General features: G+C 46.0%; 1 protein-coding gene across 1 annotated transcript in view; it reads right to left on the minus strand.

The window, feature by feature from the left end:
- LOC136835160 (UPAR/Ly6 domain-containing protein crok-like) overlaps positions 1-15,236 on the minus strand; it is a 60,194-nt gene that overhangs the window by 43,968 nt on the left and 990 nt on the right. The window lies entirely within an intron of this gene.

The following is a 15,236-nucleotide window of genomic DNA, read 5'->3' on the forward strand; positions in this document are numbered from 1 at the left end:
CAATTATCATATTTACTCTAATATCTAACAAAAAGACAAACAAGATCTGAGAAGGACTTACACCTTTATAAGTTGCCTCTATAAAGACTGGAGAGACAACGTCTTGTGAAAAGCCAAGGATGTTGCAATGGCTCTCACTTCATTTGCTTTCTCTTTATTTCAAAGTGCTCATCCCCCATGATAGTCTGATGACGTCCCTATGGGGTAAAAAACACAACCACATCTTTGAGATCCATGGATCTTCTAAGAGCACCAAAGACTTAATGTCAGCATCCTTTCAGTAATTTTTTACCTTTCCATGTAGAATTTAAGGCTTCCTGACAGGGGATAGAACCCTCTCCAAAAATGTCCCATCTGAAGAAAGACAAATAATTCAAACATTCTTGGCCACGGTTTAGAAGGATTTTCATTCTTCGCCAAGAAGAATGGTTTAAAGGAACATGATTCTGCAATATTGTCCTGAAAACCAACTCTACAAAGGCTTGAATTTCACTTTTTCTTTAGCTGAGGCGAGGGCAAAAGAAAAAGTGACTTCCTAGTGAATCCCTGAAGGAAGCTTGATGAGGAGGTTCAATTTCTTATAAACATTAACAATTTCAAGACTCAGTCTAAATTCCAACTGGGAGGTTTGTCATGTATTTGCACGTTTCAAAAGACCTTATAAGATCATGAAGGTCTTTATTTTCAGAGATATTCAGATCTCTGTGTCTGCAAACATGAGATAACTCTACTCCTGTAACCTTTAATTGTAGATACAATGATCCTGCATTGTTCCATCAGGAAGATAACAAATCAAAATGTTTGTCACAGAGGTTTGGAAGAGGATATCTTATTCCTGCACCATCTTCTAAAAACACCTCCCACCAATTGACTGGTAGAGTAATTTCCAAAAGGTTGAGGATCTCCTGGCTCTTGCAATAGCATCTCTTTGTGCAGGCTAAACCTTTGTTCTGCTCAGACCTTCGATAGTCTGAAATTCAGTTAGATTGAGAATCACTCAATTCTTGTGGAATCTGTTGAAGTGGGGCTGTTTGAGAAGATCGTTCCTGTGTGGAACATCTGGGAAAATCTACTATCCATTCCAGTACCTCTGTAAACCAATCTTGAGCTGGCCAAAACGGAGCTACCAGGGTCAAATCTCAATAAGACATTCAAGAACTTCCTTACCACTTCTCCCAAGATCTTGAATGGGGAAAAGCATACCCGTCTAACCCTGTCCATTCTAGGAGAAGACTCACTCACACATCACAACTGCTCACAAAAGATATCGGAGAGCAGTAGTTTTCCAGTCTTGCATTCCAGGAAAAAGTTGCAAATAGGTCGAAAAACTGTATTATAGGCCTTCCCAAGGTTCCACAGCTTTATCCACACTCAGAAAGACTTCTGAATGGAGAGTCCACTCTGGAAAAGGACCTGATCTTTCCTGCTGAGAAGGTCGGAGACATTCCTTTCTCCCTGTAATCTGGTGAGGAGTCTGATCTTCCTCTCCTTAATACCATAACAGCAACGTTTTTGCTGTTTCATAAAGGAGAAGGAACATGTTCCTCCCTGTTTCCTTATATAAGCCAGGGCAGTAGTGTTGTCCGAGTTCACTTGAACTACAAACCTGAGACTAGGACCTCGAACTTGATGAGAGCCAAATGTATGATGTTGTCAGCTCTTTCTTGTTGATGTGCCAGTTCACCTGGTCTCCTTCCCAGGTGCCTGACACGTTTAAAGCCCACTAGTGTTGCCCCCATCCCGACTCCGAGTGATTTGAGAACAACACTAGGGTCCAGTAGGTTCGAAACTGAAGAGACAGTCCTTTGCGTAATTTTTTGAGGGTCTAACCACCAGCTGAGATCCTCTTTTACCTTGTCCGAAATTAGGAACATGCCACAAGTTGCTAAGTCCTGAGACTTCTGGTCCCATTTTTCTCCTTTGTAGAACTGAAGTGGTCTCAGATGAAGTCTTCCCATATTTTATTAACTGTTCCAGGCTTGTTAGGAAATGGTCCCCAGCAGACTCATCCATTCCCTCGCCGTTACAATGTTCTTTCCTTAGGAAGACTGTCAGCTTTTCTATGCAGCCATCTATTCTCTCTTAGGATGGAAAGGCTAGAAAATCCCTTGAATCCATCAGAATCCCCAGGTAAACAATGCTCTGCTGTCTAAACAACCTGGGATTTCTGTAATTTACTAACTTAGTCCAAGGGAATGGGTCAGTTTTAGGTTTTGATAAAACTCCAGACAACTTTCCTTAATGACTGGTGCTCAGATCAGCCAATCGTCATTTTCAGTTATTTAAATATCCACTCCCTCTAAATGTAAAAAAATTGCGTGCCACATTCCTTAAAATGCCCATGAACACTTCTTCTGGAACGGAAGTCCAAAGCACAGGGACCTGAACTGATAAACTTTTCCCAAATCAATGAACCTCAGGAATTTTCTTGACAAGGGATGAATGGGAATGTGTAAGTAATTCCTGACAGGTCCAGGAGACCATCCAATCCACCTGGACAAGAGCTGAAAGAACTGAAGAGGTAGTTTCCATCTTGAACTTCTTGCATCTCTTTCTGTCCTTTTCATTCATTCAGGGGTCTTCCATCCAGAACCTTTTCATGCTCCAACCTCCTCCTCCTTAAGGAACCAGAAAAAGCCAGATTGTAAAACCCTATGGAATGGAGCTCTTGAACTGGTTCTAATATTCATTTTCTAGCATTTGCTCCACTGCTAAAGAAGAGCCTGGTTCAATGATGGGATCCCTGTATAAGGATAACTCCCTAGGAGTTGATGTTAATTTCCTGAAGGGGATAAGGTAGCCTCTTCTTAGAATAGAGAGGGACCAGTAGTAGCCCTCTCTGTGCCCAGACTCCTCAAAGTGTAACAGTCTGGCACCCACTGTCGTCCTGGAGGACTCATTCCTCACTTAGTCCTTTTAATCGAAATTCAATGAAGACCTTCCTCTTCTCTCGAACTTTTGCTTCTGAAGGAGGATCTAGACCGAAGGACCATTCTGAAAGGGCTCCTGAAAGGGAGCCTTCTCCTTCTGAGATCAACAGCAGGTCTGATCCTCTTGAAACTGGGCCAAAAGATCCTGTGTCGCATATTCTGATAGAAAGGGTCTCCTTTAAAATTTTGAGGAAAAGGTGGGGAGAAAGAGGAGCAAACAGAAGAGAGGACATCTGAAGAGGAGACATCAATAGGCTTTGGTGAGGAAAAAGCTGAATACTGAACCTTCTTGAGTATACCAGCTCCAAATAAGGCAGCGACTTTTTATCTCAAAACTGAGATCACAGCTTTGTCCAAACAACAAGACAAAACACTATTTACAAAGTCATCCATACACAGGAATCAGGGGTCTGGTCCTGTTTTACAAAGCTTTTCCAAGAGACCAATCCATAAAGTTGAACACTCACAACTCTAAAAAGACCCTTGAGGAGATGGTCCATTTCGCTTTATTCCCAAGTCACCAGACAATGATGAAAGAGAAAGTCTCCTGAAGGAGTTAAAAGATTAGAAAAATCTGCGTCTGCTGAAGTGGGGAGCCCCAACCCCCATAGGCTCCTTGGTCTCATACCACATTCAACTTTCCCAATAGTTTCAAAGGAGGAAAAGAGAAAACCATCTTTTGCATTACTTCTTAGATTGCATCCACTCTCCGACTCAACTTTAAAGGCTTTCCAACATCAGAGATCACCAGGGCCTGCATCTTGACAAAGATTAAGGGTCTTGCAAAATAAGTGCTGTCCCTACTGAAAATCCCGGAGAAGGAGGGGACAACAAAGAGAATCTCAAAACTCCTGAATCAGAACAGAAGCCAACCGTTTGTAATCTGAAACTCCAGCGACAAATAGGTGATTTTTGTCCATGAGATACTTCCTCCAATGCAGTCAGGCAGGAGGAAGGCTTAAAAGAAGAGGAGCGCCTATCAGGAGAACAAGCCTGGATGGAGAAATATCTCCTGTCCAACAAAGAGCGCTGCCAGGAGAAATGGCGCCTGACACTGATCATCACCTGACAGGAGAGATCTCTAAGTCCACAATGAGCTGTCTCTCTCCCAGAGGAATGCAATAAAGCTATTGCTGTCAGAGAGCTGTGTCTCTGGAAGAAGGGAGCTTGGAAGAAGACGAGCGCCTGTCCAAAGGAGAAGTGTAGATGGGACTACCCTGGAAGATGGCGCTTCCATCATGATGAACGCCTGGAAGAAGTGATGCCTGCTGGGTGACGTGCGCCTGCTTTAGAAAAGCGAATTCTTGCAAAAAAACCTTTGTTTTACTAGAAGGAAGCTTGATAGGAGAAGAACAGAGAGCTGTGTAAGAAGAGAGCTTCAATAACTCTTAATAGGAAGAAAGTCATCCTTCCTAACAACACAAATATCCTTTGCAGAGAGCCAACAAGTGCTGATAACTGCTCCTGGAGGCCGAATCAAAATATTCAAATCATAATCCTGTAACATCTGCCATGGAGAGGAGGAGGGATCTAAAATATCTCTTCCTGACTATAGGAGAATCCTCCGATCGCTCAGGGCTCAGTCCAATAACAATTTTCTAAAGCCTTCCAGGTCTTTTCAGAACTACTCCAAACCCTCCAACCTTTACATTAGGAGATACTTTCAGGATGAAGAAAAACACTGGAAGGATGCCTTTAAACTCTTGAACAAGGCAGCCTGGGACGCAACTACAGGATCTGCAGGTAGGCGGGGATGATCGTTGGGGATGCTCTACATCCTCCCTGTTTGCCTTTCGACATTCCTCCTCCACTGGTCCTGGGAGTTTGGAAGAGGTCTAGGCCTAGGAGCAATGGGAACCGATCAGACGCCCCCTCCACTGTACTGGGGACACTGCAATATCACTAACTTTACCTTTTCATCCATCGCACGTTATTTGTTTTCATCCAAACAATTACAAACCATCGGCCATTTCATTAGGAGACTCCACAGGTTCGATGGAGGGAGAATCTGAGAAAGTCCAAACTGATTAGGAGAATCTACTGTGTTAATCCCTTCCTGGTCGTGAGAGCTCAGGAGAGGGAGACCTACTCTGACAAAAGATCTTCTGGAAGAAACGAATCAGTTGTCAGACTATCCTTTTCAAGCTTCTTCAAATAAGAAGTCAAAACCTTCCATTCTTGATCAGACAACTTCTCACACAATCCTTGCAAATACAAGCATTGGGTTGTCTCAAGAACAATCATGGTCCCCTTCACCCTTACATAGAGGAAGGAGTGGGGTTGCTTCTAACCTAACCTGACACGGCCTAGCACACACACGGAACACAGGCGAAACATTAACATCAGACATCTTAATGAACAATCCAAAAGCAAATCCAAAAAACAGTCCACAATAGCGTATGCCAAACCAAAGATCCAATGGGGAGAAAAAATCAGGCCAAAACAGATCCTCAGCATTCTCCCCAAAATCAAAGCAGGAGGAACCAACAACAGATGTTGCGGAACCAGCCAGAGAAAATCTGATTAGAAAACACAATGGTTGAGCAGCCACCACAGGACCCAAGGAAAAAGTGATCACCTGACTTGTGTGCAACATCCCTGAGGTTTTGAAATTCTGTCGGTGAAGGTAGTCTGTTAGGACCATCACACCCCCTTCAGCTGCTGTACAAAAAGAACTTTTTCTTCGGAATTTATACAATATATGGACCAAGCCATCGAAAAAAAGGTGGATAACGTTGTCATCAGCTGCCAAAGTTTTCATCTAAATCGCTTGTAATCAGGAGGAAGATGTGTCTCAGATACTTCTTCCTTGGGACTAGGTAGTACTGGTGGAAACGTTGACTAACCATCCAGGTTAGGAATGTCAAACCTTTCTGAAAGTACCTTGCTCCCAATCTTGACAGAGTATATAAATGATCTGGATCATCGATTAAAGTCCAAGGAGGAGGAACAAGAAGGACTCGAACCCGACAGTCGATGCCAATGGATTTGGAGTCCACCTTGACATCCGAAAGGATGATCCCCAAAAAACCCTGTTCTTCCATCTTCAAAAGACTGAAGCCAGGGTAAGAAAATGAGATGGACCTAAGAGGGCATATCTCTAACTAAAATAACTCATGTGAAGTCTTTGCAAAATAAGTGTTCAAGACAGGAACCAATAGAGTCGCATCCACCCAATGCTGAAACATTCCCTGGGACAGCATGACTGAAGAACACTTCTGTACTAGTAACATGTGACTAAGGAGACAAAGGCTACTGTCAGATTGAAGAAATAACAATTTTAAAGGCCTTGTATTTTTCAAAACTGAAACAAACCCAGGTCCTTTACATTAGGGGAATTACTTTCAAGTCCAGACTTGAAACGGCGACTCTGACCGGGAACAAGTTTAGGCAAAACACCACCAGGTAGGCGGATCCAGTCCCTGGGACAGTGTTGCAGAGGACTTCAAGGGATATCCAGGTTCAGATTGAGGGGTGGCATGAGGTGGGCATAAAAAGCCTGTGTTTGTATAAAGCTGGAAAAATCTCCCAGTCCTGAACAAACCACATTAGGATGACTCACTGGTTGGAGGGAGGAATCTGCTTCTTGTGACTGGAGCTGCACAGGAGGATGGGTCAAAGGGAGGAGATTCTTCTCGATGCCTCTGCAATTGAGGTCGGAAGAACTGCAAGATCAAAAGTATTTGTCTGGAACTCGGGGTGAGCAATGTTTGTGAACTCCTAGCGAAACGGACAAATAGGCTGGAAAAATCTTGATATCGAGGCAGTCACCAAAAGACAGCATGCCTCAACAGAGCGGTCTCTGGTCTGGTATGAGGAAGGAGAGGAAAACACTCTGACTTGTTCTAAAGGAAAAATAGAACAGAAGGACGGTCGGGATTTCTCAGTGCCAGTTCCAGTCTCTGTTGAGTCTTTCTCAAAAAGAACTGAGGAGCATGTTCTGTCCAGACTCACTCAAACCCTTCTCACTTCCAGATACATCCCCACCGGGATGCATCTGGTTAATTGAGCTGTGAGGAGTGCAATAGAACAACACACAACCTGTTGAGCATGCCACCATAAAACCAAGGAAAAAACGGTTGCCAAGGGCCTGTTTGTCGACAAAAGTCACTACTGTGGTTTATTGTTCAATGAAACCAGTGAGTGACCGACAAAACCCATCCTGGATTCTTGGATGGACAAAAGGCTGCCCTGAGCCCAGGAGCTCTGGATGAAAGGTACTAATCATCTCGGTCGCACAAATTCAAGACAAGGTCTTTACCAGTCAGGAGGAAGATGTTCCTCAACACTGTGAATCTGTGAGTAGACACAAGATTTGAGGGAAATATAGGTTAGGATGTCGAACCTTTCCTATAATCAAGCATTAGCCTAACTCTTTCCTCATACCTCGAAGAGGAAAAGTAACGGAAAAGATCTGACTTCCATTTTCCACCATGGGGAAAGTCTGCAAGATGACAGGAACCAAGACAATTAGCTCTAGCCGGCTGGCATTTCCCGAATCGGGCACGGGAGAGGTGGTGGGATGAGAGATCGATGGAAAGAATTGCCCTAAGGGAAATCCGAGATAGGAGTCCTGAAGGATCCCCATCCCAGGTCTCTTCCATCTTCTGCCAAGGCCAGAGACTCGATAAGATCATTTGGACCAGGCATCATCAGTTGCAATCTTCTTCTGAAGCCTAGGGACTTCTTACCTAAGGAGTTGAGGTGGGCTGGCTTGAAACAGTTCCCTCGAGTTGAAATGACTAAGACCCAAAATTCTTGTCCATTGTCCAACTGAGACAAGGCAGTGCCCAGATAGGAACCTTGATTACCAGGGTATCTGGCAAATCTCTGAAAGAGAAAAGCAGAACCAAGTGGAAAGGTTCGTTCCAGAAGGGTCGAGCCAACTTCCGGACTTACACCACCACTGGAGATCCAGTCCCTGGGACAAAGTCCTTCTTCTTAGCACCAGGGATTGCCCAAAAATATCTGTGGTCAGTGCAAGACCTCCGAGGCAAGAAAGCTGGAATTCATATTCTGCCACAGGGATGTACTGCCTCAAGAACCGCTTTGTGTAGCTGCACAGGAATTAACTCCATCGAAGAAAAGAATCCATCAGGTCGAGAACGTTTCTCAAAGACAGGACTGCGGCAAAGTCCCTGACATTCTTAGTCTGTAACTTGAAACTGAGCAATGTTTGCAACCCCTAGATGAAGGTTATTCATGGGGGAAAAAACGGTCCTGTCCCAGGGATCCTTCACGAAAAGACAGCATGTTCCCAAGAGAGCAGCCCCGGTCTGGTATGAAGGAGGAAGACACTACTCGCTGTTCCGATCATCAGAAACCCCTGTAGGGATTTCTCCCTTGGAGCAGACTCTGACATGAATCCCATGAAACCCTTCTCAGCTGTTCTGGTCCTGATCACTCAAACCCCAGGCCAGGCTTGCCTACCAAAGCATCCCCAGGCAGCCGAACTCTGGAAAATTTCGCCGCTGTCTCTCTGTCCGAATAGCTCAACTCTTGGAACAACCAAATGGAGAAGATGAAACAGGTGAGGAAAAAAGATTAGCCCTACCTTTGTCCCGCCAGAATGATAAGTGGTTTTGAGTTCAGGCGGACCCAGTGAGAGCCGCAATAATCAACTCTCGAAGGAGATTACTGCCACACGGGGAAAGAAGAGCACCTATGCCGTGGCAAAGTGCTTTCCTGGGAAGAGCAAAAAATTCACTCGAACATAGCCGAGAACCCGAATCGGAAAAAACCAAGTAGGGATGAGCCGAGCCGAGCGATCACAAGAACGTGATCCAGCTGGTCGGTATGTGGCGGACTGGGAGGCAGGCGGATGGGGCGAGCTGAAACGAGCCAAGCCAGTCTGGCAAGCCGAGTCAAGTTGAGCCGAGCCAGTCTGGCAAGCCATGTCGAGTCGAGCCGAGCCAGTCTGGCAAGCCAAGTCGAGCCGAGCCAGTCTGGCAGACTCATAACTGGGCAGGCCAGACTGGTCTGCTGTGAACAATTGCTAGTTTCCCGAACTCTAAACTCCTTCGGGGGCCGAAACCGAGGCCAAGGCCCCTCGTGAACACAATCATAACTGGGCAGGCCTGCTATCTTGCATGCTGAACCCTAAAGTTCGAACAACTGCAAGCCCCGAACTCTAAACTCTGGCGGGCAGAATCGAGACACCTGGCGTCGGTTTAAACACCTGGGTGTCCAGGCGACCAGACACCTGGGTGTCTGCTATCTTGACACCTGGGTGTCCCTAAAGACACAAGACACAAGAACCAGACACCTGGGTGTCAACCTGGGTGTCTGCCTGGTTTTGGCAGCACCTGGGTGTCTCGGCAACCAGACACCTGGGTGTCTACCTGGGCGCACAACCAGACACCTGGGTGTCCCGGCAACCAGACACCTGGGTGTCTCGGCACTTTCTCTCGTCCTGTGCCTCTCTAAGAAAGAGCGCTCGTGATTCATAGAATTCAAGCTACCCACGAGACTTCCGAAAATCGGGAGCGGCTGCTTTGTTACCTAATAGATTAAAAGAGCCAAGCACAGAACCAGTCTTAGATGCAGACTTCAAGACTGGCAACGAGGGAATGGCCTCGAGAGGCCGCTGCTCGCGGCCCCAAACGCAAGATCCCACAGGAGAATCCCACAGGAAAATGCCGAGGGGGGAAGAGCCAACAAGAGAAACTTGTCTCCGGAAGAGAGTCAGTCCCTTAGAAGTCCCACAGGACTCCCAAAGTGAATCTCTTCCCTGCTTCTTCTGATGTTCGAACCGAGAGGATCGAGACACCAGGCTGGGAACCGACCGAGCACTGGCAAACACTCGGGAGCGCTTGCGGTGCTGGCAGGAAGAGGAGCCGAGACACCTGGGTGCCTCGGCCCTTCTCTCGCACTGCTCCCGAACTGGGCCCAGGAAAATCTCTCCAGACCAGATCGGGATACTTGATATTCCATAGAATCTCGAGCACTCGAAGCGGCTCGCGAACGAGCGCCCGAAGCAGCCCCCATCTTAGAGGCAGAACCGCTAAGACTCGGGAACGGGATCGCAAACTGAGGTCTGCGCGTCCGCGGCTTCCAAAACACAAAACCCACGGCTATGCCAATCGGTTTCCTAACCCGAAGGTCGGGAAGAGCCAACGAGAGACCCACTGCCTCCTCGGAAGGAGGCAGTCCCCAGATGTCCAAGGGCATCAAGGGGAAGAAGCAGCATTCCTTTCCTTTGGCCGACGGAGGTCTGTCCGATTCTCGGGACCCCCTTGGACCTCGGGAGAGGAAGGGAAGACGCAGCAGAAGACGAAATCGAAGATAAGATGAAGAAGACTGCAGCTACTTCCACACGACGGCTTCCTTCACCTCCACTCCAACATCTTCTACAGGATGGTGGATACGAAACATCGTAACCTCCAGGGTAGTCCAGCAGGAACACAACGGACGCCGTCAGGACACCACCACCAGGAGAAGTATGATCGGGACAGCCGATGCAGGAGCTACGGCAGCAGTTCGGAGGGCAGGAGCTACTGCAACGGCCAGGAACATCACCTCAACAGGACCACTTCCTAAATCTTCACGCCGACATCTTCTACAGGATGGCGGACATTGTAACCTCTGGGGCAGCTGGCAGGAACGCACGGAAGCGGACCCGGGCACGACCGCCAGAAGCAGCAGGAATGATCAGGACAGCCGATGCAGGAGCTACGGCACAGGTTCGGAGAGCAGGAGCTATGCAACGGCCAGGAACGTCACTTCCACAAGGCGACTTCCTTCCCTTCACGCCAACATCTTCTACAAGATGGCAGCAGGGGCAGCTGGCAAACACAACGGAAGTGGCCCTGGGCACGACCACTAGGGAAGAAGCGGGCACGATCAGGACATCCGATGCAGGAGCTACGTTAGCTGTTCGGAAGGCAGGAGCTAATGCAACGGACAGAATGTCATTGAAAGTCACCAGCATCGACAGGAGCGATCAGGGCGGCTGTGGCAGGAGACCAGGAGAGCAGCCCAGAGACTGTCGTCGAGTTGACAAGAGCAAAACACAGGGAACAGCAGGAGCAGATGGACCACAGATACGCAGGAAGCATTGCAACAGCATATATGAAAACCAGCAATGACAGCGATCGATCTACATCAGCGGGAACAGAGTCAGAGCGATCCCGACGTGGAAATATGTCATCTAATCAGGTATTGTGGTCGATCCCGAAGCAACACTGAATGAATGTCGGGACTGCTTCATGCAAGATATTCTTGATATATGATATCCAGCCAACTACTGCTGTCTCTGCAATGCTCACTGTCAACCTGAAAGAAAAAACAAATATGATTAGTAGAGGGAGGCTCCTCCGCTACAAGGGGAACAGCCCTACGCAGCGGGAGGAGTTACTCTAGACGAGGTTGCTCGCTCCCCCCCCCCTGGTCTTCACCCGACGAGCGAGCGAAGAGGGCGAAGGAGAGAGATCTACTAAAGGGGAGAAGGAAGAACCTACGGGAAGAGAAAAAGGACGAGGGGAGGCCACCAAGGGCGCCGTGGAAGCGGAACTTATCGACGACGCCCGTAACCTCCCACTCAGCCCACAATCTCTAAGCGCAGGCGGCGAGAAACACTCAGCAAAAGTAGGAAGAAATTAGTGATGCCCCTTATACAACACGGGGGCGGAAGCCCAAGAAGGGAACTAACTCTTACATCCCGATGGACGTAAGGGAGTGAAGATATTGCGTCCCAAACTATATCTCCGAAAGTACAGGGGCGCCTCAGTATTTACGTAAAGGGCTGCTAGAGAGAAGCATTACCACTTGGTTACACTACTCCAGTTATGCCCTTGGCTGTCAAACCCAAGACACAGGCAGGGAACGACGGCTTATACAAGGTTATCACAAATCGTGGGTTTGTATTAACAAATATCAAATACACATATATATAAACAAAAATACAGAAGGATCCCACCGGGAAAATAAGAGCTTAACGACAGTCAGGCAGAGAGAACGAAAACACGTCAACAACGCACGACGGCCGAAAGCAAACTGGAATGTTTACATCCTGGCAGGCGGGTATCCCTGCCTACCTGGAGGTAGTTACTGCCTAACCGCCTTGCTCAAGAGTTTAACGGCCGAGGGTTTGTATATTGTGTCGGAACAAATGCATTTTTACCTTGTAGTTCGTGGTTTTATCCTTACTGACATCACAACTGAAGCTCCACAGTGCCTATTAGATTGTAATGACACACATTTTGTTCTTAATTCACTAAAAATACCACTTAAAATACGTGAAAATGTTTACAGCACTTTACTCCATCAAAGTAGCGAACCTGTGGCAGGAACAATTTTCCAGCCTTATTGTACATCTGGATGCCACAAGCATTCACGAAAAGATGACACATTAGTGAATTGTTCATGATAAAAATGTAGTATTTTGTTGTTAGGACTTTTCATCGATTCGAGTCCATATGACTATGTAAACTTCTGACATGTAATGTGTATATATATATATATGAATGTTACCACTTTGGCAAAATGCAAGAAAATTGAGTATGACAATTTATGTAGAATTGGTACGAGATTCAAAAGATGCCATGACGTCAAAATACAGGACTGAAATCACGGTTTTAAATAAAAAATTACTTAAAACACCATTACATTTGACAAAACTTACACTCTGTAATATATATAATACACTGTATGTAATATATATTAATAAATAAAAACAAAGATAGGAAAACGTGAAAGTAGCTACAGTACATCGTAATTTTCACAGCAAAAGCTTTGAAATTTGTCTCAGGAATCTGGTTTGTTCCAACAACAAATATTTGCAAATGAATTATAATGAACACGTAATACATTTACTCAATTTATAACCCTATTCTGGTGTTTAGCTACCTAATTATTTAAGTACAGTATTATCTAGCGCTGTTGCGTCTCAAAGTTTGCATATGCGGTAGTGATTCAGAACAAAAAGAGTGAGACTGTAGCGAGAATGGTGGGTCAAGTGATGTTGCCAATGTGTGTGTGCAAGCCGACGCGAATGTTGAGTGACAATGGGCCTGAATTTGTTGGATGGGAGTTTGAGCAAATGTTGCGTGATTGGGGCATAGAACATGTGTACTCTCGCCGTATATGCCCAGTGCGAATGGACTGGCGGAACGAACGGTGAGAACGTTGACAGAGATATTACGTTATGATGAGTGAATGTGATAATGATTGGGATGTAAACGTTGGGCGAGCGTTGTGGGTATACAACGCCACCGTGCATAAGGGTATTGGTATGTCTCCGTGTAAATATGTGTTAAATTTTGAAAAGATAGTGAGACCGAGATTGGGTCTATCTGAGAATGATAGGGAGGTATGGAAGAAGGCGCATGAAAGGTTTGAAAGTTACAAGGTGGGCGAGAAAGTGTTAAAGAAGTAATCGAGAAAGGGCGGTTGAATGTAAATAAAGTGCGTGAAAAATTTGAGGGTCCGTATGAGGTGTTGGAAGTTGGTCCCAGTGGGCTTAGTTATGTTGTAGGGGAAGCATGTGTAGATGGTAGTGTGAGAGAAATACGAGCGCATCATAACCAATTGCGTAGATGGAAGGATGTACCGGAATATGTGAGAGAGAATGGGGTGTATAAATGGTTGAAATCGAATGTGGGTGAACCAAGTATGCATGAGAGCTTGTGTATGGAGGATCAGCAATTTGTTTTGATAGAGTATGGTAGGAAACGTAAGAAAGGGAAGAACGTAAGTAAACTGAATGGTCGTAAGTTGTGTGATAGGGGTGTGAGTGCCAAAGTGGAAATGAATGATAAAGCGTGTAATACGGATGAATGGGATGGTATGAATAGAACGTATAGCATATGCGGGTTTGATATAACTGAGTTGACTGAACGTGTAGGGGTTAGTGAACGGTTGGAGGTGAGCGAAAGTGTAAGAGTAAGAGAGCGTAGCAGTAATATACAGTGATTGAAAGCATGAATGAATCGTTGCAAGAATTGGAAAGGTCAATGAGCGAATGGGATGGGTTAGTTGAAGAATTGGGGAGGTATTTGGGAACGAGTTAGAGGGTATAGATGAGATTGTGGATGAAATTGAGAGTGGTAATAGTGAAGAAGATAGCGTGAATCTGAGAGAGAATGGAGGAGAAGATGTGAGTTTGAATGTTGCTAGAAGAGAGAATGATTCTGAGAGAATGATTGCGTGCCCAAAAGCGATCTAGAGGACCTGCTAGTGAGCATCCGTGGGTATTGCGTAAGGCGATTTGAAAGAGGTGTGAAAGGTGTTGGTTGGGAAATGCTAAAAGGGGGAGAAATATAGAGGATGAATAAATTTGTTTTTATTTAGCATTTCCCAACATTTTGTGAGAGAGAGAGAGAGAGAGAGAGAGAGAGAGAGAGAGAGAGAGAGAGAGAGAGAGAGAGAGAGAGAGAGAGAGAGAGAGAGAGAGAGAGAGTAATTGTCGTTAGTGAGTGCTTCGGTTGTTGGAAGAGGGATGAGGTCGTTAGGTTGTTTACGGTGCTGTCTGTCTGTGCAAATGTCGAGGGAGTTTTTTTTCGGTTTTGAGAGGGTCTTGAGCTGAGTTCTGTGCAAGGCGGACATTGGTGGTGCATGATTATTGTATGTTCCGTGAGTCGAGTGTTTTCTGTTGGATGTCATTGTTGTCTGTGCATGTGTCTCTTTCTTTTTGCTCGTTTTTTTTGGTTGGAAGTCTGTTTTCCGGTTGTTTGTGAATTTTGTCTACTGTGTTGGCGACCGTGGACACCCTCAACCATCTCCCAGCAACCGAGGATCATAGTGAGTATTGTATGTGGTTATACATTCGGTGTATCTGTGTTGTGTATTGTTTTTTTGTGTTTTAAAATCCCGCCACATTGCTAGAGTACCCCCAACCATGGCCTGAAGGAAGCCAGTGTTTACCGCTGATGGCAAGGAAACGGTATCAGTGCGGCAAATATCAAGACGGTGTCATCATCTACTTTTAAAGTGCCTTACGTAAAAGTTTCGAGAGCGTCACGGTTAGTAAGTTAGCACCGAGTACGGCTAAACCTTGACGAACCTCCGTTTAATCGGAAATAAGCCGTATTTCATTATTTAGGAGAAAACAGTTCCCTCGACAGGAACTTAGAGGTCTCAGCATGTTGTGCAGAGGGGGCACAAGTCTGACCAATGCTGATGGGGAAGTCTCTAGAGAGCGGAGGGGAACTGCGCAACGTGTCATGGCCCGATCATTTACCCTATTCCCTCTGAAATGCCTGGGGGTCAAGGGTACAGTGGGAATTTTTGTATGAGGCATTTCTGAGGGAATATAGCCTAACCAGACTTGCCTTTACCTAACCTAACCCTGGATGCTGTGTCTAACCT

The sequence above is a fragment of the Macrobrachium rosenbergii genome, chromosome 55 (assembly GCF_040412425.1).
Source record: "Macrobrachium rosenbergii isolate ZJJX-2024 chromosome 55, ASM4041242v1, whole genome shotgun sequence".
Lineage (NCBI taxonomy): Eukaryota > Metazoa > Arthropoda > Malacostraca > Decapoda > Palaemonidae > Macrobrachium > Macrobrachium rosenbergii.